General features: G+C 38.3%; 1 protein-coding gene across 5 annotated transcripts in view; it reads right to left on the minus strand.

Annotated features, from left to right (window-relative positions):
* LOC119559813 overlaps window positions 1-20,758 on the minus strand; it is a 162,310-nt gene extending 141,552 nt beyond the window's left edge. For all 5 annotated transcript variants that reach the window (XM_037872902.1, XM_037872901.1, XM_037872900.1 and 2 more), the window contains exons 1-3: window positions 20,130-20,758; window positions 11,028-11,076; window positions 3,285-3,340 (exon numbers count right to left, since the gene is read on the minus strand). The gene's annotated coding sequence lies outside the window, so the exon portion shown is untranslated. The remainder of the gene's footprint in view (window positions 1-3,284; window positions 3,341-11,027; window positions 11,077-20,129) is intronic.
* Window positions 20,759-22,084: the final 1,326 nt, after the last annotated feature.

The raw sequence follows: 22,084 nt of genomic DNA on the forward strand, positions 1-22,084 counted from the left end.
CTAAACAAATATGTTGGCAGCTAAAATATAATACCAAATATATATAAAAAAAAAAAAAACTAAAGCTTAAGAAAGGTTAAACAAAGGTTAAGCTCGGGGAGGGCAAAGGTTCTCGGCTGGCTTAAGCCTTGCGGCCCGAAAGCCAACTCATCAAAGTTATTTAGTTAAAATTAGTGCCTGTCGAGGATGTCTCCCCAATATGCCAAAGCAAACAAGACGACGACGACGCAGAATCATCGAATGGCTCGAGGGCCTGGCAAAGGACACGAAAACGTTTTGGTTTTGGGTTTTGCTTTTGAGTCGGGGGATTTGGGGGGACAATGTCGTGCCGCTGACAAGTGCGATGACAACGTCAAAGGCTGGATAGCTGGCTGTATGGATAGCTCTCCTCCGAACGAAGCACCGAAAGCTGCTGCTGCATGCCATGCCCGACTAGCTGCGAGGCACCTTTGGGAAAAAAGACGCTCATCTGGAAAATCAACTTCGACTTTCGGGCCACCCAGGCATTCCACCAAGGAGCAAAAGATGCAACCAGCAGCAGCAGCAGCAGCAGCAGCAGCAGCATCAACGAACCGCAAATCATAAAATAAACTCTTTAATTACGCCTCACGACTTGCCGGGGCAGACACGCAACAAGCCCCAGCCACAGCCAAATGGAAAATTATGCAAAATGCAACAGCAGCAACAGCAACTGAAATTGCTGCACAGCAGCAACATCGCAGCAGCAGCAGCAACATCAGTGGGAGCCACTTCCGAAAATGTGAACAAAATTATAAAATCTTTGGCACGACAATGTTGACGACGACAAAACTGCAAATTACCAAATTATAAGCAAACAGCAAGAAACAAACTGCCAAAGAACAACGAAGGGAAGAACTTTAAGGAGGTAAAACTTTAAGATAAATACTCTTGGTCTTCCAATACGCCATAGCTATTTATATTGGTGGTTAAAGTATTCTTTAGATTTTAAAATATTATGTATAAAGTTGGCCTAAACATTAAAATACCAGGTTAAAATGCATAAAAACTAAAGCATTTCTTTTAAATATGAAAAATGTTAATTGTATATGATTACAAAATAATTGAAATAAAAAATGTAAATTGGATTAACATACAAAACCATTTTATTTTAACAAGAAAATCGTTATATGATCATCATAACATTTAAACAAAAAATATAAACTGGAATAAAATATAATCCATTTGAGGTAAGTAAAAAAAAAAAAAGATTTTTAATAGATCAAAATTCTTCTTTAGACTCTAAGATCATCCATTTCACAGAGGGTATCCGGAAAACCCATTCCCCTAAGGGATCCCAAAATCCATTTGGCTGCCGATGATGAGGCACTCTGCCCCGGAAAATCCCAAGTTGGAAGTGAGAATACCAAAAATGCACTCGGACTCTCACACACTCAGCATGGCATCCCAAAAGAAGACGGGGTGGGGGACAGCCGCCCCCTGCTGTAAGGCGCTTTTAAACAACCTGTACCGCCTCCCCCATACCCATGAAAACTCCCTCCTGTGCTTGGCACCCACTCGATTATCACCGAAAAACGATTGACCTCACGAATTCGTAATTAATTTTCACAAAAGTTTTCCATTCGAAGACAAACTTCAAACAAAAGGCTGCAGCATCAGTCTCTCTGTGTGTGTGTGTGTGTGTGTATGGTTGTTTGTATCTGTATGTGTGGATTGGTTCAGTTTGGGTTCAGTTTTTGGGATTGCTTTTGTGGAGAACCCCTCCCACTTTTTCCTGCGGCTGCCACAATGTTTAAACATTTGAGCGCACACATCTCTGTGGGGGGCAAAGTGAATGCCGTTGCCCTGCTCATCTACCCCCAACCCCTCTTTTTTTTTTGGATCCCGATCCCCCCCTCAATCAGTTGCACCTCCGCCCCTGGGCTCCTCTTTCACCTGGTCGCCGCTTAGTTTGCCTTAGTTTGTGTGTGTCGCCTAAGTGCTGAAACAATGTTCCAAGTTGTAAGTGCAACAAGGGAACCCAGTACAACATGGCAGCGAATGAAGCCAAAAACCCAAACTGCAAACTCCAAGCTGAACTGAAACCCGGAGTGCACCAAAAATAAAGTGTGTAAAAATGAGCAACTTTTTCAAGTGAGAAGCAACTATGTGGCATGCAGCTAGAGCTGCACGCTCGCATCTCAAACGACAATGACTAGCAGATTTCGGTCGGGAGTGCAGAGAGGAAAATTAAGTAGTACTTTTAAAAACAAATTTAATCAATGTTATTGCACTACATATTTTCATTATCTAATCTACCACATTTTGTAAATTTAAGAGCCTTTTTTAAACGCATTTTTAACTAGAGGTGGGTTGTGAACTCTAAACCTTCGTAAGATTTCTAATTTTAGAACCTACAAACATAATACAATTTCTAAGAAAACGGACCTAAGTACGCTGATTATCTTTTTAGTCCCAAACCTCTAAGTGCCGCAAATAAAATATTAATAATAAAAAATAATAACAAACTTTTTCGTTTTTCATAAAACTATTATTTCAACAACATTAAAAAATTTTTTTTTTAATTTTGCTGCAGATTTAAAAAACATTGTTTTTACAAGTTAAGTGATTACAAAATAATTATAAAAAAATTACAAAATATTAAAAAATTCTATGTCTTTTTTATACCGCAATTTCTTTTTAATTTGTAAACTTACAAAATTGCTTAAGCCTTTTGTTTACGTTGTTTTTCAAGTGCAACGACAACTCGGAACATTTTCCGCGCAAACTCGCCAAGATACAAAAATTTCACCCAGCCTGAGACCTGCCCCCCCCCCTTCTCCTTTCCCCACCCCGCCCACTACTTTCCCCTCCCACTTCGCCCCATGAATGTGTGCACAATTTTCAAACTGGCAGCGTAAAGTGCACAAATTGCAATTGTAGCTGGGGCGCGGGAATCAGGACAAGACAGAGGGACAGAGACGGTGACACAGGGGGCGTGGGACAGGGGCGGCGACCAAGAGGGGGGGCTCTGGGCAGGGGGACACTGGAACTGGAGTGTGTGGAGGCGTCGTCGATTGTAGGCCCATGCCAGACATGGTGGGCTCTTCAGCAAAAGCAACTAAAAGAAGTACTTTACCCAGTACAGTGAACACTTGACGTCGAGGCCACAAGACATTAATTACAGCGCTTAAGAAAAGAACCAACAAAATGCTAAATTGAATTGGGAAAAAAGCGCAAACAGTTGCAACCTACATATAACCAAGGAGATTTCATTAAAGCAGGCTTTTAGGTTTAATTAAACTTTATGGAATTATTTAACTTACCTTGATAGTTATTAACAGCATGTCATTTTAAAAGCCAAAGTTCAATCCTTATACAACTGAAAACAGATATAAAAAATAGTTATTAATAAAACAGAATAAAATAGTTACAGAATGATAAAGTATTATTCAATTTCTTGTATACAACTATATGGTACATTTTCTCTTATTTCCTAGAGTATCTCGTGTTTGAGTTTGTTTTCGTGCTGACCAAATGCAAAGTGCAGGTCCAAGGCAGCCTGACCATGTACATTGACACTTTGATATGATTGCCAGGGGAGTGGAGTTGAAAATCGGGAGGTGTAAAGTAAAGTGTGGAAAATCGGGGAAGGAGAACTTGGGGAACTTGGCAGACTGTCGAGCTGGAGCAGAGGAATCTTGTGGTTTGTTTGGCCAGCCAGCCAAAGTTTCATTTCGGGCCATCTTCTGCGCAACAACACAGTTTACAACTTCTGGTCAGTTCATCGTGTTCAAGCATGAAATGACGTTGCACAAAAATCGCTCGACAAGGTGAGCATCCCTCTTAAAGGTGCAAAAACTTTAAGTTTTAAGTGGAGCAAAATACGCAAAAATGACAAAGTTGATGAGGTGTTCTTTCTGGGCGTTGGGAAATTAATTTTCGGCTGGGATGACATTCTCAACTCATCGTCAGCTGGCCCCTTTTCAACTCCCCAACCCCTTTTTTTGCGATCCTCTTGTCCGCTCACTTGACTGCCTTTGTTGTGTGACTTGTAACTTTAGTTGTTGTCTGGGGCACTCACAATTTCGCTCTAAAGTTTAATTTCAACGCTTGACTTGGAAAGTTTTTTGTCAGCCAACCAGGCAAAGTGACAGGATACACGGACAAACAAGTAGATACAAAACATGTTTAGTTATCAGTAATAAAAACGTTTTCGTTTAAAAACAAGAGATTTTAAGTTATGATCGACTATAGTTATATACAATTCTGATAAATAAAAATCCAATATAAATGATATTTCATATGTAGGAACTCAATAATTTTTGGTATTTATCTTTAATCTGTTAGTGTTAGGAATAACACCGAACTCAAAATTACTTAATGATTGACTGAAATGAAATACATATTCTGATTAATTTAGATTCAATATATATGATATTTTATATATAGGAAATGCTATAATTTTAGGTAATAGGCTTTAATCTGTACTTTTCTCTCCGTGCCGAGTCAGAGTATGAGGCTTCAGCAAAAGTCGAGCGCGAACTCGAACTCCAACTCTGGCTGAAAACTCCTTCTGGCCAAGTCGACACAAATTGCTGCAAAGTTTTTTGGCATTCAAGTGTTTTAATGTCTCACGAGTTGTTGCGGAGTCGCAGAGCAGACTCTTTTCCTCTATTCCGCACTCCACACATGAATTAATCAAAGAGCAGCTGCAGTTTGTGTGGCATTAAGTACCCGACCAGTGGGATGGATAGATGGATAGGTGGATGGATGGGGCGCAGGTGGGTTGGTTAAGACCGCAAGGCGGTGGCGCCGCTAGACAAATTCAACTTAATCAATTTAAAGTGCTCACCGCAAAGTCAACAGTTCAAACTAACCGCAACGCAGGGGGCAGAGGTTTGCAAAAGCAAGGCAAACACAAGCCTCTTCCTACCCGCCTGCAACTTGCCCCCCTTTTTGGCCCAGTGTTATTAGGCAAATTGTCGCACACACAGATACACACTCTCACATTCTCACAGCAGGTTGTCGTTGACCAACAAGTGACCAAGGTTCAGTGTTTTACCCCCCATTGTCCTGCCAAGTATCCCTTACACTTTTTTCCTACTCCTGCTCCTTTCATTTCCTTTCCTTGCCCTTTGTTTACCAACGTGTATTTGTGTTTGCTCTGCTGTCAACATTGGAAAATTATGAAAATTAATATGAAAATTGTTGCTATTTACGGCTAGTTTAGCCCGAAGTGTGTGTGTACGTGTGCGTGCCTCTTCTTGGGTTTCAAGTGCGGCAATTGTTGGTTTTAGATTTAATTACTTGAGTCAACTTGAGCCCTAATTTGATTGAGTATTATGTGACATTGAGCCCACTCGGCGAGGGGGTTCAATTAACCCCAGGCTCACACGCATGTTAAAGGGTTCTTTTCTTTATTTTCGCTCTGCTGGCCAAAACAAAGAGTCCTAAAGTAGCCTGCGGATGCGGATGCAAATCGATTGAGAACCCTAGTAAACCGTACTAAAAAAAAAAAAGAGTAACGCACACACTCGACATTTGCATCTTTGACAGCTCTATTGTTGGTCGCTCCTCCTGCATTTGCATCCTGCCACGCACACACTTCAAATATGCAATAAAAAAGTCGAGGGGGGAACTGCATTGATTGCGCTCCAGGATAAAGGACTCACGCAGGACCCTTGAAGGCAGTCAAAGATGTAAATGGCTCGTGAGTGCGGAAACCATGGGTGAATTTCTACAAGTTCGAGGACTCTTAGCAAAAGAATTCCAAATTAAATACTTACATAATCCTTTGTATCAATATAACACTAAAACTATAAAATTACTTATATTATTCCCAAATACAAATCATTTCTAAGCTTTAATTTATTACTCATACCATATAATACACCTTAATTGAAGCCAATCTAATATTATTTCAAAAAAGCCTGCACAACAAAATATCCATACGGATTAGTATAAAATTGCTCCAATTAAAGCAGAGAAAATCAAAATAAATCCCTTGACATGGCATTCGAAAGCAATAAAATCATAATTCCCAGCTCTAAAACTGAAACAACATGAATTTCAACAGGAGCTCAATAAATTCGTTATATTTTCAAAGCCACTTAGGAGTAATTTTTATTGTTCGCCCCGAAACTAATCCCATGTCAATTGTCAACGCTGCCGCTCAAGACACTTAAATGCAGATTATGCATGTCAAATGGAAGCCCACACTTCAAAATCAATTAGCAGAAGCTTTTCCTCTAAAACAACAAAAAAAAAAATTGAGGAAAAAGCGTAGAGAGCAAACATGTGGGCCAGAACTGAAGTTGCCATTAAATGCTCGATTATGATGACAATTGACGGCTGCAATAAAACCGAATTGCCCCGTCAAATGCTCAGCCAGCTGGACTAAAAGGCCGGGCTTAGGTTAGATGAGCCTCAGTTAACGCTATAATGCCCCCACTCGTATTTACTGTCATAATTTATATGCATTTATGAGACACGCTTGGACAGAGACGGTTTTTTTATGGCAATTTTATTTCCTGTAGGCAAATAAAGCAACTCGCCATGTAAGAGGCATTCGAAACTTCAACTTCATTATCGCGTTATCGCTACCGCCCCACACTATTGCCCCTTGGCTGCATTATCGTGATTGCTGTAGTAAATGTTTTTTATTTATTATTATTTACAAATGCATTAAACACAATATTTAATTGCATCGTAAAAAAGCGGCAGTCTGTCTGGCCCAATATAAAAACCCTATGTCCCCAAGTCCCCTCCCCATATCGGTTGCCCACTCCCAATTTTTGATAGCAATTGAACTTTATTGTTAACAGTGATCGCTTGCTAAGTGGTTTAAATTGGTAATGGGTATGCATTTATTATTCGAGAATAAGTCATTTGGGGTTTTTCTAAAAACAAGAAAATATAAAAAGAAAATGTTTGAAATTGGTAATGAACCATTTACCATTCTAAAATAAGTCATTTGAAGTGACTTGGATTTTGGAAAAAAACCATCTTTCTATTGTAGAACATTCTCTTTAAAAATATTTTCCAACAAATTTTAGTTCACCTAAATTTGACTTGAAAAATTTTCAAAAATATTTCTAAAATTTGGTTTAATTATATATTTTATTGTAAAGGTAATCCAAATTATTTACCAGAAATATTATCTAATTTTGTTACAAATTTCTTTTCCAAATCCACTTATTCCAGGGCCCACTGTACCTGAATTCTAGGTGCTCCGCTTGTGTGTGCTCGGTGTCTGTTTATATTTGTCCCTGGTTGTTTGCATAGTGCAATGCTTATCGCAAATGCTTTTCCTATATGCGTGTGATATTTTTATGAGTTCTTGCGACCCGGGGTCCCTTGGATTTTCTATTTTCCATTTTCGATTTCGGTTGCCTAGTTGCTGCCGCTGTTGTAGCTCTGTTTGCTGTTCACAGTTTTTCGTTATTATTTACACAATTGACCCTTTCACACCCGAAAACTCATTGAACTTCATCAGCAACATCTACGGCAGCGGCAGCAACATGAGTTGATATTGCTCACGTACAGGCCCCCACCCTGAAAAAAAACGAAAGAAAAAAAAACCTGGCAGTTGGAGTTCAAGTCTTGGGCTCAACTGTAAATAGTCATAAATGTTTTGTTTATGTTTACAATTTAGCTGCTACTCCTGCCTATGTTGCTGTTGCATTTGCTTTTTTGATATTGCTGTTGCTGTGGCAGCAGTTGCTCTTGCTGCAGTTGCTGCTGCACCGTGTTGCACTGTGTTCCTGCCGCAGTTCGTGACTCCTCTAATGTTGTCGACGTGGTTGTTGCAACATGCTTCCCCATTGCTCTCTAGCCGCGGCCAAAAGATTTCTGAATTGGTAATGGAGCATGTGCAGTTCAGTGAGGTGAGCTGCATTTTATTGCTATCTAAATCGCTGACTCTTAGCCATGTATGTGAAGCTAACAACAACCCGGTCTCTCCGATTTTTATTTGCTTTTAATTTGACTTGAAAACGGAGCTTAAATGTCAGCAGAGTTGTTCGGCCCGTAATCCACATAAGCACACACATATGGCGATCCATACCTCCACTCTGCGCTTTTGTTATTAATGTATTCAATTAGGTAACGGACCGACAATTAAACTCATTATGCATATGGTGGGTAAAATGCAATGCAAATAGCCCAAAGCTTCACTAAACACCATTATTATGGCCAGCGAGCAGCAGAGAAACAACAAAAATAACCAACTGTCGACCAACTAAAACAAAAACTCCAATCGAGTCACATTAAAAGCATCATTAAATAAATTATAGACCAGGCCCCAAAGCAATAATGAAATACAAAAAAATAACAATAAATCTAACATGAGTTTCGTAATGTAAACAAAGGCTTAATTCATTTGTTGTTTTAGTTGTTTTTTATTTAGTATTTAAATGCTTGTAAACGTTGAAAAAGAGGATAACAGTTAAGCCTAATGAAAGTCATAAATAATAAACAAATTCAGAGGTTAAACTAATGAAGCCCAGAGCTAAATGGTAAATATAGAAGAGCTTAGTGCGGGGAGAATGATGGGAACTAATAAATTACTGTATAGAGTAAATATAAACCTATCCAAAGTTCAAACTATCTCTGTGTATTTCCCTAATTTTCTTCCAATTACCTAATCTATTAGCCTTACCTGCATTTGACATTTAATTGTCAATTAGCTAAGCCACATCCTCTCGGATTTCGGCACAAGCTTATAAATATTTTAATTAATTTACATTGTGGTGAATTTTTCGGCCAATTCTTTCGCCAGGTGTCAGACAGCCAGTCACTCAGCCAAAAAATTCAGTTGCTGACGGTGGAAATACTATAATTTATTCAAACTATTCGCGTTCGAAATGCCTGCGCGAGAGAAGCGTGAATTTATTTATAATTTATATGGCAATTAAAAACTAATATTGTCAACTCCCACGCTCTTCGCAATTCAATTGTAAATTTATGCAAATTTTTAATTTCAGCCCCGATGAGCGGGCGGCTTTGACAAATGTTTTGTAGTTTACGGATTTCGGGTTTTTATTGCATTTCTGATGACAACTCGGTGGGCATACATAAATTAAATAATTAAGTTAATACTACATACGTGCAATGTGATTTTAATTATTTAATTCGAAACTGGGCATAAGTTATGCTAAATTGTATTTCATTTGTATTTCCCGTTTGTCCAATGCTCACATCGCCTGACTCATCAGCATACGATGATTAATGATTTTTAAAATGCCGCTCATGATTTCGATAAACCAAACTGAACGATTTAGTCCAAAGTCTGCTTTGTTTGTCTCTCCTGTTTGTTTCTATTTCTGTTTGCATAATTAATGTCGCACGCATTTGTTACAAGTTTTGGTTATTTGTCTTGCTTTCAGATTAATTTGCCCCTCCATCTAATTTGCTCTGATTGGCTGGAACTGAGTCGAAAGGGGCTTAAAGTCTTCTTCAGTCTGCCGGTGGGCTTAGCAACTTCTTGACTGCCATTCGATGAAGTTTGAGGAGCGATAATGACATTGAGCTCGGCCGGGATTATCGAGAAAACTGAGTTACAGAAATATTTGTACAAGATGCTTGAACACGGAAATTTGCCTCGGCCCAGAGATAAATTTGGTTGATTTATACACCAACATTTTTTGTTAACAGAAAAATAAATATAAAATTACTCTGAGTACCCATTTCACAAATATATTCCACTTCCAATGATCTTACATTTTGGTATACATATATTTTCCTAGCTAGAACTACCCATTGAACTTTTGTTTCATTGATTAAAAGGTGTGAAAACGAAATCATTGAAGCGAAACGGTCATAAAAAATATGTTCCCCTTCCGTGAAGGTTGTGTCATAAATGTGTTTTTATATATGGCTCTGCATGGGTGCGACTTCTATGGTCTTCTTCGCAGAGTGTGAAGCTACTCGAGGTTCCTAATTAATATAAACAGTTTGTGAACTAACACCAAAAAGACCGCTAGAAGCACCCCTTTGGTGTTTGGCATTTCCTGTAATTTGTCAGGAGCGCGGAAATTGCCAGCTTGTGTTTTTCTTTTTTTTTGTTCTTCTTTTCGGGCCTTGTTGCATATTAATTTAAATATAATTATGATAATTTTTATTGTCAAGTCCGCCGCGGCTGAGTGAAGCCTCTTGCCACATGCTTGCTTCTTGCTTAACTTTTCGGAATGCCCTGGGCAAACAAGCAACCCTTTTCTACCATCAAAAAGGATTAGTTATTGAGTTATTTTCACAACTAAAGTAACGACAGGCAGCCGTGCAGAAGGCAAACGAACCGGGGACCAACTGACGCGGTTCAACAACATCTTGTGACTGACATTTGTGCGTCAAATTAAGTGAACTCTTTTTTATTTTCTTTCGTTTTTTTGTTTTTGAAGAGGAGGATCTGCTGAGGCCGGAGAAGGAGGAGGAGCACATGGTCAAGTCGAGCTTCCTGCCAGCCATTCAGCCATCCCATCAACCAACCAACCTCGATCCCTGAGTGACTGTGACTGTTGTTGTCTTCGGCCTGTCCCCTGCATTGCGTAAACTATAATTAATAACAAAACATGTTATGGTTATGGCTGCCGCTTCTGCTTCTCTTTCTTTGTGTGTGCCTGAAAATTGTTTCTTATGCCCCGAGCCCAAGGCATGAGGCCACAATTCACCCAGACACAAAAGCGGTTCTGGTTCTCCATCGGGTTTGGGTTTGTGGAACCCAGACTGAGACTGAGACTGACTGCACAACATATGTTATGCATTTTTTAGTTGTCTTCGGCATTCAAAAAATTATGTAGCATTTAATTAGCGCATAATTGCGGCAGCAGAGGCAACTTTCAGGGCACAGGCCTCATCAATTTCAATCGCAGGCGTGTTGAAAAATCTTCATCTGCGTAATCCGCCTGGCAACAAATTGTCCAAAGGCAAAATGCCATACTTTCACTAGCTGCGCCAAAATGTGAGTACTCTGGGCAAACATTATATATAATATCATAAAATTTTGCCACAGAAACCTTATATTTAGATCTTTCTAAATTAAAACAATTATTTATTTAAAAAATACTCACAATTTGTCAGGTAGTAAAATGTAATCTTCAATGTTTTATTTTTGGAAATCTAAAAGAAAAAACAAATTTTTGTTTTAGTAATGAACATAAAATTATATCGAATATTTTTTTTGTATATTTTTAATATATTCAAAATTTCATAAATTTGGCTTGTTCAAACTTTTGAAAAAGGGTATTACAAAATAAAAATAATAATAATAATCTGAAGCCCTTTTCACGATATCCGCTTGCTACTTAAAGGGCACACCCTTGCCGAACCGCCAAAAAAAGCAAAAAAAATAAATGTAAGGAGACTGTCGCTTGTCAAAATGTCTGCAGCTCTGCGAATTCAACCCATTCTGCTGCCGCCTTCTATGGACGCGTCATTGTCTAAGGATGCAATTGCCGAGGACGACGACGCACAAGTTCAAAAGCAGTCAACAGTTCCGCTCGCCTGTTTGAAACTCCGACGTCGTCATCCTCTGCCACATCGTCATCATCATCACATCGCCATCGTCATCATCGTCCTTATCCTTGGCGAATTTCATGCCTCGTCGTTGCAGTAGTTCCTTGTGGCTTGGCAAATACTCAACAAACCATGAAAGTAAATAAATGTTTTGCAACGTTGCAGAAATAAAATGCAATTTAAGTCACACAAAAATGGCTAGCAACAGCACAGGGAAAAATTGTTTATTATTTTGAAGTTATATTAAGTAGTTTTTCTATTTTATTACATTATAATAAGATTTTTTTTGATATCTAAAGGTAACTATTGTATAAAAACAAAAGTTAATGAGGTCTATAAACTAATTTTTTCATTTTAAATTACATTTATAGGGTTTTTTATTGATATAATCCAGTGGCAATTGATAATATAGTTGTATTTATTTCAATTTTTATTGATGTTATTATTATTTTTCTCTGTGCTGCAATGAAAAAGTATCTGGAACGTTGCAGTTCGAGTCCGAGGAGCCTGGAAAACTCGAGGTCCTGGCTGCATTCGTGGTTCGTCCTCTTCCATTTTGATTTGTTTATTTCGTTTCGCTCGGCTTTTATTTTGTATTATTCCCGCTGCCACTGCTGCTCCTTTTGCAATGGCAGTTAAAGTAACCGGCAAAAGCGTTCCGGGGGCTTCGAACTTTTGCATTTTATTTGTGTATTTGTATTTTTGTTTTTACTCGTTTTGGTACAAAGAAAAGTGAAATGTTTTTGGGCGGTTGGGTTTCGCTTTGGATTTTAGAAGTTCACGAGAGAGAGAGTCGGCAGAATCGTTGCAATTGCACTTCCACAGACATTTAATAGCAAAAAAAAAAAAAAAAAAAAAAAATAGAAAAAAAATGGAAAACGCTTTAAAATAATTACATGCGAGAATTTCCCCCACAGATTCAAACAATGCCAGTAAAAGTCGCACAAAAGTCGAAAATGAATCACCAACTGGCATCATTCACTGTCGAAAAAAAGAGGACTTGGGTAGGAGATCACAAAAAAATAACAGAGCGCCGAAACGAATTAATGGATCAACGATCTTATCAAGGGAGTGAAGCGAAACCAATTGAGCAGAGTGCAGTGAGCTCTGGGTTTTTAGACTAATCCTCTTATGGTAGGTACTTTCTAACAGGTACCTGGGATCTTAAGAGGTATTTAAATTTTCAAATTTGTCTCCATCTATAGATTAAAGATTTTTCAATAGTAAAAAAATATCCATCTTAAATGGTATTTAAATTTTCAAATATTTCGTCTTTAGTTAGTTAGTTTCAAAATATACTTTTCGAAATTTAAAGATGTTATATCTTTCGTTTAATCTTCGTTTTAATTACTGAGCAAACTCCAATCAAATTTAGTGGCAAAGTTTAATCAAAAAATTCCGTATAAAAACCAATCCCCTTCGAAACTGATGCACTTGTGCTCTCTACATGATTATTTCCCTCTTCAATCGGCCGTATCCATTACACATCCGCCCCAAGCTGTGAATGATTTAAGTGATTCGGTGCGCCTATTGTATTATTTTCACTCCCCTTTGACCCCCCCTCCACACAGTTCTACGCCACTAAAATGCAGAAGAACTGCAATAAAACCAAATAAAAACAAAAACAAAAAAACAAGAACCAAAACAAAAACTGATGAAAAAACAACAGAGAAACATCAAGAAAAAGTGCAGCGGCAAATGCCAGACGAAACGGAACAATAATTAAAGCAATGGCAAAAACAACAACAACAACTCGGGAACACAAAATAAACAAAAAACATCAACATCAACAACAACAACAGGAAGAGGAACAAGAGCCGCCGAGGAAGAAGCAAAAATGCAGCAAAGCTCTCTTTTTGAATGAGATGATGCGGGTCCATCCTTATATACACAGGATATACGGGATGGAATGGGTGCAGGGATTCCTAAAGGGTTGCAAGATGCAGCCCAAGGTCTATCCTCCATAAAACGATGTCGTCGTCGTCGTCCTTGTATCTCTAGATACACAAGGTATATGGCTTTGTGGGTGGCTTGGCTAACAGGTGGATCCACCCAATCCCGAGATTTTACAGAAGGAGATACAAATACCATTACTTTTATTTTCATAATCTTAAATATATCTTACTTTGGTTTGTTAATCTCTTTTTGGGTTCTTTAAGATTTTATAATCCAATCCTAAGGCTCTAGATATTTCAGGTTTATTCACCCAAACGGAAGATTTTATAAAAAACTATTAATGTATAATATATACTATAACTGTTATTTTCTAAATACAGGAACTTAAATCTTAAAGATCTTATAGTTTAAGCTTGGTTTAAAAATCTTTGTTGGGTTCTTTAAGATATATCTGTTTAAAAGTAATCTCCATAAATACCAGGTATCCCCAAGTCGAACAACTCTATTATATATCTCTTCCATGATTTTGTTTGCTGGTTGTTGTTTGGTTGTCATTGATGCCCCCTTTCCTTGTTGATTTGTTGTTGTTTTTCTCTGATGAGCCTGCAGAACAGCGTTAAGGCAAAAATCAGTGCAAAAGGCGACGTCGCTGGGTGTCGTTTGCAGACAACTTGAAAAACATGAAAACGCGAAGGGGGCTCCCGCTCCATGCCCCCTATGTAGAGCCACCTCCCTAGCACCAGCCCCTCCTCATTTTTCCCTCTATTGACAGTCACGTCAGTTAAGCTGCTGGGAACACACACGCAGCCACAAATGTGGGCAAGATAATAGCAACAATGATATTTTAGCAAGCAAAAATTTAAATTATTATTTATAACTAATTGTGTAATTACTTCCCTAGGATCTCTAGACCCTTTCATAATTTACTGTATTTATTTTCAGGTGGTTGTGGTCTTTTGTTGGCATAATCAGTTGTTGGTTATGACTATCACTACGGTTAGAATGTTTTGTAAAAATTTGAAAGCTATAGCACTGACTCTACAAATTTTCATATTCACATTTATATACATTATACTCATTGTTCTAGTGCTATTATTGTGACCCTGTCTGCAAATATGATGGGTCCCATGGAAGGGGAAGACACCCAGAGATTTCCCAGACAAGCAGGTGGCAAAGGCTTCGGGCCAGCAGAGAATCATGAGGCCAACATCATGAGCCAGCTTCGGTAATTGCTGTCCGGGCCAAATGCAAATGCTGTTGCTGCCGCTGCTGCTTGCGTGTCTAGATGCTCGGTTCTCGATTCCCGATGCCCGACTTGGATGCTGCACTGCTGCATATCACATGGTTGTGGTCCTCGTCCCTCGTCCCTGCTGGCCTCGAATTATGTTGTTCTTCTCGGGAATTGGTTTGGCCTTCTGACAGCACACCCCCAAACACCGCCCCGCCCCGGAAAAGCCCCAATGCCACCCTGTGTGGATGCAATATGATTTCAATTAGTACCATTCGTTAGTGAGTGTGGCACTCAGAACTGATTATTGCAAACTTATATGCTTGAATACAACTAGAAATGATGCTTTGAAGATGAAAAGCGAAGCAAATATGTGGTGATTTATGTTTCAGCAAATTATATATACTTTTTAATTGGTCGCTATAAAACATGTCTATCTATCATCTATTTAAAAACGCTGCTTGATCGATACATCTGAAAAAGGAAACATTCTAGCCATAAATTAATGTAATAAAATCAAACTTTATGGGTCTTGGACAAATATTACATCGAAACCTTTCCTTTTTTTTTATACCTTCCCCCAGCGGAAGGCGAATTATTGCTTTAAACAAATTTATTTATAACCCAAATTAAATAACTCAGAGCAATGGACTTGACTCCGGCTGCCACTAAATTTGCTAGGCGAATGCAATTTGCAGATTTACTAACCCCCAGGAGCAGAAAGAGCGGGAGCCGGAGATGAAGTCGAAGGAGCCGGACTTGCAGTTGGAGAAAATTGCAATTGCAATTACCAAAGCGGTGGGGCAGGGAGAAAGGGTAGGAGAAAGAGCAGCGCCATGCCACGAGTAAAACAACTAAACAACGCCGAGCGACGACAGTTTGACTTGCAATTTTAGCTGCACCAGCAGACCCCAGCAGCGAAATCAGCGAAACCGTGGTCGCCCCATCATCCCCATCATCATCCGCACCGTCATCATCGTCCCCATCAAAGGAATCATCATTAACAGCATCATCATTAACCGGTAAGTGAGCCAAAGTCGGGCTTTTCGACTATACGATACCCGTTGCTAACATTAGTAACTCTCTTTTGGGTATAAATTATATTCTGCACAAGGTTTGGATCAAATTTCTTTGGAAATAAACAAAATATTTTGAAAACATTAAAGTTTTTAACTTATTATAATTATAAGAGGGTTCTTAAGTTTGAAGATACGTTACAAGAAACTTTTTTTATTTCCAAATATATTTAAACTTTTTATAATAATACGTTTTAATGTACTAGAGCCAATAAAAATCCTCTCAAATTAAAGCGTTATCATTAATGCTTTAAGTTTAAAGATATTTTTGAAGATACTTCTATTTCCCCATATCAATTAAAGTTTTTATAGGTAATCAGAAATAATTTCCATTCATCAGAGCCAATAATATATCTCCACTTTATGAGGGAACATACGTTCTCTAAACCAAATACAGTTTATATACCATTAGGCACTTTCCTGTGACCATTAAGTTTTGATGATCCAATATACCCTTACAATCCACGAGGACCTCGGGTACAAAAACCGCGCGCGCCTGGACCATATCCATTACAGCCAGAATAACAGGAGGCCCAGGAGCAGGAGCAGACGGAAGATGGGAACGGGAACGGGAATGGGAATGGGAATGCGAACGGGATTGGGATTGGGAGTGAGGCGATGTGGAGCAGGGCACAGAGGGCCGAGGTCCGAGGACCGAGGACAGCGAGTAGTTGCTGGCCCTGCGGCTGCCCGTCCTGGCCAAGTTTGCGAGAAAATCGATTTCAGCGCTGCCTGCGCTCGCACGGGCGGCCTTTTGGATGCGAGTGTCCAGGTTTCAGGTCCAGCTTTAGCTTCAGCACCAGTGCGAGTTCGAGTTCGAGTCCGAGGCCCAGTCACAGTCCCATTCGTATTCGTATTCCCCGGTCCACAGTGCACAGTATTATTCCCACTCCCGGTCCCATTCCCAGTGGGGAAATTGCACTCCTGTTCACTGTCCACAGTGAGAAATATTAATGTTAAAACCTCTAAAGAACCTTCTCAAAATAAAAAAGAACTGGTCTTTAAATGTATATCACTTGCAGATTTCATAGAACCCCTTTATCAGACAACAAAAATCCATTCTACAATAAAATGAGAAGACTAACACCTTTCTTATATTATTCCAAGAAATTTGTTCAACACTCACATTTAAAACTTTAATTTAATTAGTACTCTTACCATATTTATTATTTAAAACTTGTAAATATAATGGTATACTTTTGATATTAACTACAGTTTTTAAAGCACTTAAAAGCCTATAAAAGAGATATGTTAGTAAAGAATTAGCCTGAGTATTTACTTAATGCCAACTTAAATTTTCATTCAAGCCGTTTAGCCATGAAATAAATATGTAGATATCGTGATGATATTTTACTTTCAGTACTCATAAATCCCCCTTTATACCCACGATTATCTTTATGGGGACTTTATTTTATTTTTGCTCAGTGTCCGTCTGTTTGTTTGTTTGTCGCTTTTAATGCTGAGCGGAGCTGGCGGAATCGACTCTTGACTGATTTTTATGCTTTTGGCCCAATTGCCCCGCAGTAGCCGCGCCGTTTGGCTGGGAGAGCGGACTCCAATGGGCATCGACCGGTTCTCGTTCCTGCACCCTGCGAAGACCTCTTCCCTTTGCAAAAACCCCCTCAATACCACCCATTAGCGGCCCTTTGTTTGACTTGCAGTTGCAATATAAGGTCATTCCTCTGCTCTTGTTCTTGCCGGTGTTTTTGTTGCAGTTGCACGCTTTTCGTTTCGTTTGATGGCTGCGCACGCGGCCTTTTGTTAGTTTTCCCCATCCAATTTCATTTTTTTTCTGCTTTTCCATTATTATTATTATGCTTTTTTCGTATACTCTTTAAGGGAACAACATCAGCGAAACCGCAGTCTAATCACTTCATTAGCCGGGGTCTCCCACCGCTTTTGGCCATGTTAACACGTTGTTCGGCTGCAAGTTGCACGAACTCGCTGGCCAAGTGCGAAAAAAATGGGCTTTAATTGAAAAGTGTGGGAAGTGTAATCGGTGCTGCGACTTTTGCTTTCTTTTCGAGGTTTGCAGTGGTTCTATGGCTGTTTTAAAGGGCCACTTATATTTCCTCAATGTTGGGATTTTTGTTTTCGGAAATTACGGAAAATAGTTATCTAGGCAAGGGGTTTTATATATAGATATTTTTAATTGAAGAAATGGTTATATTTCCAGAAAATATGTAAACTTTATCATAATTTGGGGATTATATTATAGTTATATTTCTAGAAAAGATTTAAACTTCTTTATAATTTTGGAAATATTTTGATAATTTTTTGTTGTATTTAACTGGTACTAGTTTAAAGACATATCTTTAAAACATTTGTGCTGTAAAATAAATAAACCTGTTTCAATTTCAGGAAACATTTAACATTTCTACCATTATAATTGTAGATATCATAAGCAAATTCGTAATAGCCTTTAATAATAGTGCAAAAATGTCCCGACAACTGCAATTATGTTTTCATAATTGATCAAAATGTTGGTAATTGCAGACTTTATAGATGTACAATTAAGTGCTGTTTACCCACATCTAAATGCTTAATTGTATCAATTAATATGTTGAACAATGAATAAAGGTATTAAGAAGCAAGACCAAAAGTCGAAGCATCTAATTTGCTAGCCCGCATTGTATTTGCTTAAAGTTTTCTCACAATTGTGCGGTGAAATGGCATCAGCTGGTGCGGAGAGCTCCGCTCGCTTATCGCATAATTGGTAGCAATGTTGGCTGCCACTTTTTGCTGCGGCTTCTGTGGCTGTGGAGCCTGGAGTATGGTGGCTGGTGGCTGGAAGCCAGGTCTCTCCACCTCGCCGTATCCGTCGCATTCCGGAGATGCCGGCAAAACACTTGTCAGCGACTTAAATGGCGCGCAGCTGTGCGGCATTAGCTGGGGAGCTGAAAAGCTGGGTAGCTTGGAGATCTGGCCATAATATGGGGACCAAGGGGGGCGGGGACACCAAGGCAACTGGACACACCTCTTAAGGAGGTGTTGCGACCACTGCTCCAGGAAGTGGGGTTCGGGGGGCACAAAGGGTGCAAGGCGGTCCAGTGGCGACATTTGATGTGATTATTGAGTTATGCCCACGGGGGCAGGTGCCTGGCATATTTCGCTTAATTTTCTGATGAAGTTATTCACCGAGATATGGAACGCAGCGAAAATGTACAAGTATTATAAGCAGAGATAAGCGAAAAAAAAAGAACTCGAAAAAATGTGAAAAGGGAGGTGTTTTCGTAAGATTTAAAGACGCTCATTTCGATGTCTTAAAGCCAGCTACTTTAGGTTTTATTTTGACACTGCCAAGACAGGTGTTTTAAAACATTTCAGTAGCTATAGGAACTTTAAAAAATTTGAGCACTTTATAGGCACGGAAATTTTAAATGATTGTCATTCTTAACATATTTGTTGTCAGAAATAAATAAGCAATTAATTGTATTAAATATGATTTTAAAAATGATTGTGCCTATTTAAAAAATGTTAATCCCTGATATATTGTTTTCTGCTTTACCATTTGAAATGAAAAAAGTATTCCAAAGTTTAAATTTCTTTAGCAATTTACAATGTAGATTTATATTTTGAAATTTTAAAACACTTTTTCCATTGTTTTATATGTAAGTTCTTCAGATTGTTTGTATCATATTAAAATTATTAATATGATGTTCTATTTTAGGTATTTTATAATATAATATTGTCCAGCATCTTAAAAAATTCACATTAAAAAATTTATTGGAAATCTTTACGAATTCATTATAAAAAGATAATATTTATGCAACATATTGTAATAGATTTTATGATGTTTATATTTCTATTTTTTTCTTTTTTATAATAAATATAAAATATAAAGAGTGGACAAGAAATATGACTAATATTTTTAGCATTTATAAGAAATGGGATCTCGAATCCAATCGAATAAGTGGAAATTGTCAATTGGAGGAAGATATAAAAACAGGGAAATGACAGAAGGAAGTGTTGCATAAATAATTAACATTTGTCGGGAAATCTGTGGGCAGCAACAACAAAAAGCCGGCACAGAGTCAGAATTAGAAGGTGAAAGGGAGAGAGAGAGAGAGAAGAAACGAAAACAGCAGGCACTACAAAATCACGAACAACAACAACTACACACAACCCCGGAGGATGAGGATAGAGTGGAAATGGAGGGGGAATAAAAACATAAAAAAGCGGCACAGATTGCCGAGAACAACAACTAAACACGGCAAACACACACACACACAAACAATTCGAGCACTCCAGCTGTGTAGTTGTTGTTGTTGCCGTTTTTTTCTTCTCCCTTTTGCCCTGCAATCAATAAAACGGATTAGGAATATCCTTTAAATGCGGCGCTTGGTGGAGGCTGCACACACACACACTCACACACGCTAGCACACCCAAAATCTCCCTCACATGGCTGCAAATCTTTTACAATAACACATAGAAGAAATAAAAGTAGCGGCACTTACTTTTGGCTCTCGTTCTTCGCCCTTCCTTTTCGCAGAAGAAATTAGGAGATGGCAATTGAAGGTGGTAAAGGAGGACGGCAAGGAGGAGATGAAAACAAAACCGAAAAACGCACACTCAAACACGCACGCACACAGAGACACGCAGGGCGAAAGATTTACCGTTACGCGACGCGAGGATGCTTAAAAACTTACATACTTTTTTTTTTTCTTATTTACTCCAATTTTGATTTTGTCACTTGCATCACAACATTTGACCCCAACGACCTTGCTGTTTTTCGTTTCTACCAAACTATAAAGTGAATCCTTGAAATGCAAATTGAAATTACTGTGGCCAGAACACACACGACGTTTAAAATTAACAAATTGCTGCTCTTTCGTCTCCGCTTTGTTATCACGATTCCCCTTTCCTCGCTGGCAAACGGTAAATGGTTATTGGTTATTGGCCAGCTTGTTTGCTCATTAAACGGCTCGTTTGGCCACCGTTTTTCTCAATCACAACACTTGCTTTCGATTCAGTAATCAGTTTTCCCCCGCAACTGTTTTGCCGGCTTTTTCTGTTTTTCACGCGACCAGGCCGTTTCGTTCGAGGTGCTCTTCAAAACGACCGCTGTCGACCGCTTTCCTCGAGTTTTTTTGAACGAATGTTGATTTGAATCACAAACGCGAAACGTAAGTGTCGGCAGAACGTAAGCCACCGTGGAAGGGAGATGCAAGATCTGCTCTCTGCTCTCGCTCGGGCGCATGCGCGATCACGCTCTCCCGCTCTCGGGCGCGCTCTCTCTCTCTGTAGTTAACAGAAGCCAAAACATCTGTTGAGCTAACAGATGCTAGCACTAACATTAAGTTGTTTTCCAAATTTTGGGACAAACTTTCGAAAAACAAAGACCTGTGCATATGTATTTGAAGGTTTTTTTTCTAATAGTTGTGTCAAAACCAGGGAGTATTCTGATTACTTCAACATAAACAATTATTTATAAGTATTTTTTTTGTATTTCTTCTAAAGCTTGACTATTTTATCCAAAATAATTCAAACAAAAGATGTAGATCATGTTACTCTTTTTTTAGTTGTGTCAAAATTAGCGAAAATATTAGAATATTACTTAAAAAAGGTTATATTTTTGTTTCTTCTAAGGCTTGACTATTGTGTACGAAATAAATTAAACAAAATTTGTACATCAGATAGCAAAATTCCAGTTCAGGTTAGCTTGTTTTACAATAAGCTTATACTTAACGAAATAACATAAAAAAAGTTCAGTTAAAATTTACATTTTGACATGAACTCTGAAAATAATTGCACCATTTTATTGTTTTAGAATTATAGAGTGCCGCTTTTTTGAAGTTCCACCAATTTTCTCGAAATAACTGGCACTAGGAAAATAAACAAAAATAAATTAAAAATCTCATTAACATCGTCAGAATTTTGTTAAAATGTTAAAACAATTAATTAATAGAAATTAAATTAATTAATTAATACAATATTAAAAGCCTAACCGTTGTTTAATGTGATTTCTACATACATATATACATATGTATATACATATATGATTTTAAAATCGTATTGAGCTAAAATGATAAGAAATCCTGGACAGCCGTTTATTTTAGCTCCTCTCTGCTGCGCTCTCTCACAATACAGTTCGTGCGTTAGAGCGAGACAGTTGCAGAAATTTTTGTTTGAATTTGAGAGAGAGAGAGCATTAAGAGAGAGCGAGCATTAAGCAGTTTTGCAGACAGGGTTGTCAGCGTTGCGTTGAATTGTCATAACATGTAAATTGACATGTAAAATTAACAAAGACTGTAGAATACATGTACAAATTTATTGTGCTAAATTTTAATTTAACACTTTAACAAAAAAAATGATTAGAATAGGTAACTTCTAATACAATTTTGTTAAAGCGTTGAAAAATTTTATTTTTCATTTATTATGTTAATTTATTAGTTAGGAGAAACCCGTATTC

Source organism: Drosophila subpulchrella, unplaced genomic scaffold (assembly GCF_014743375.2).
Source record: "Drosophila subpulchrella strain 33 F10 #4 breed RU33 unplaced genomic scaffold, RU_Dsub_v1.1 Primary Assembly Seq354, whole genome shotgun sequence".
Taxonomy (NCBI): Eukaryota; Metazoa; Arthropoda; class Insecta; order Diptera; family Drosophilidae; genus Drosophila; species Drosophila subpulchrella.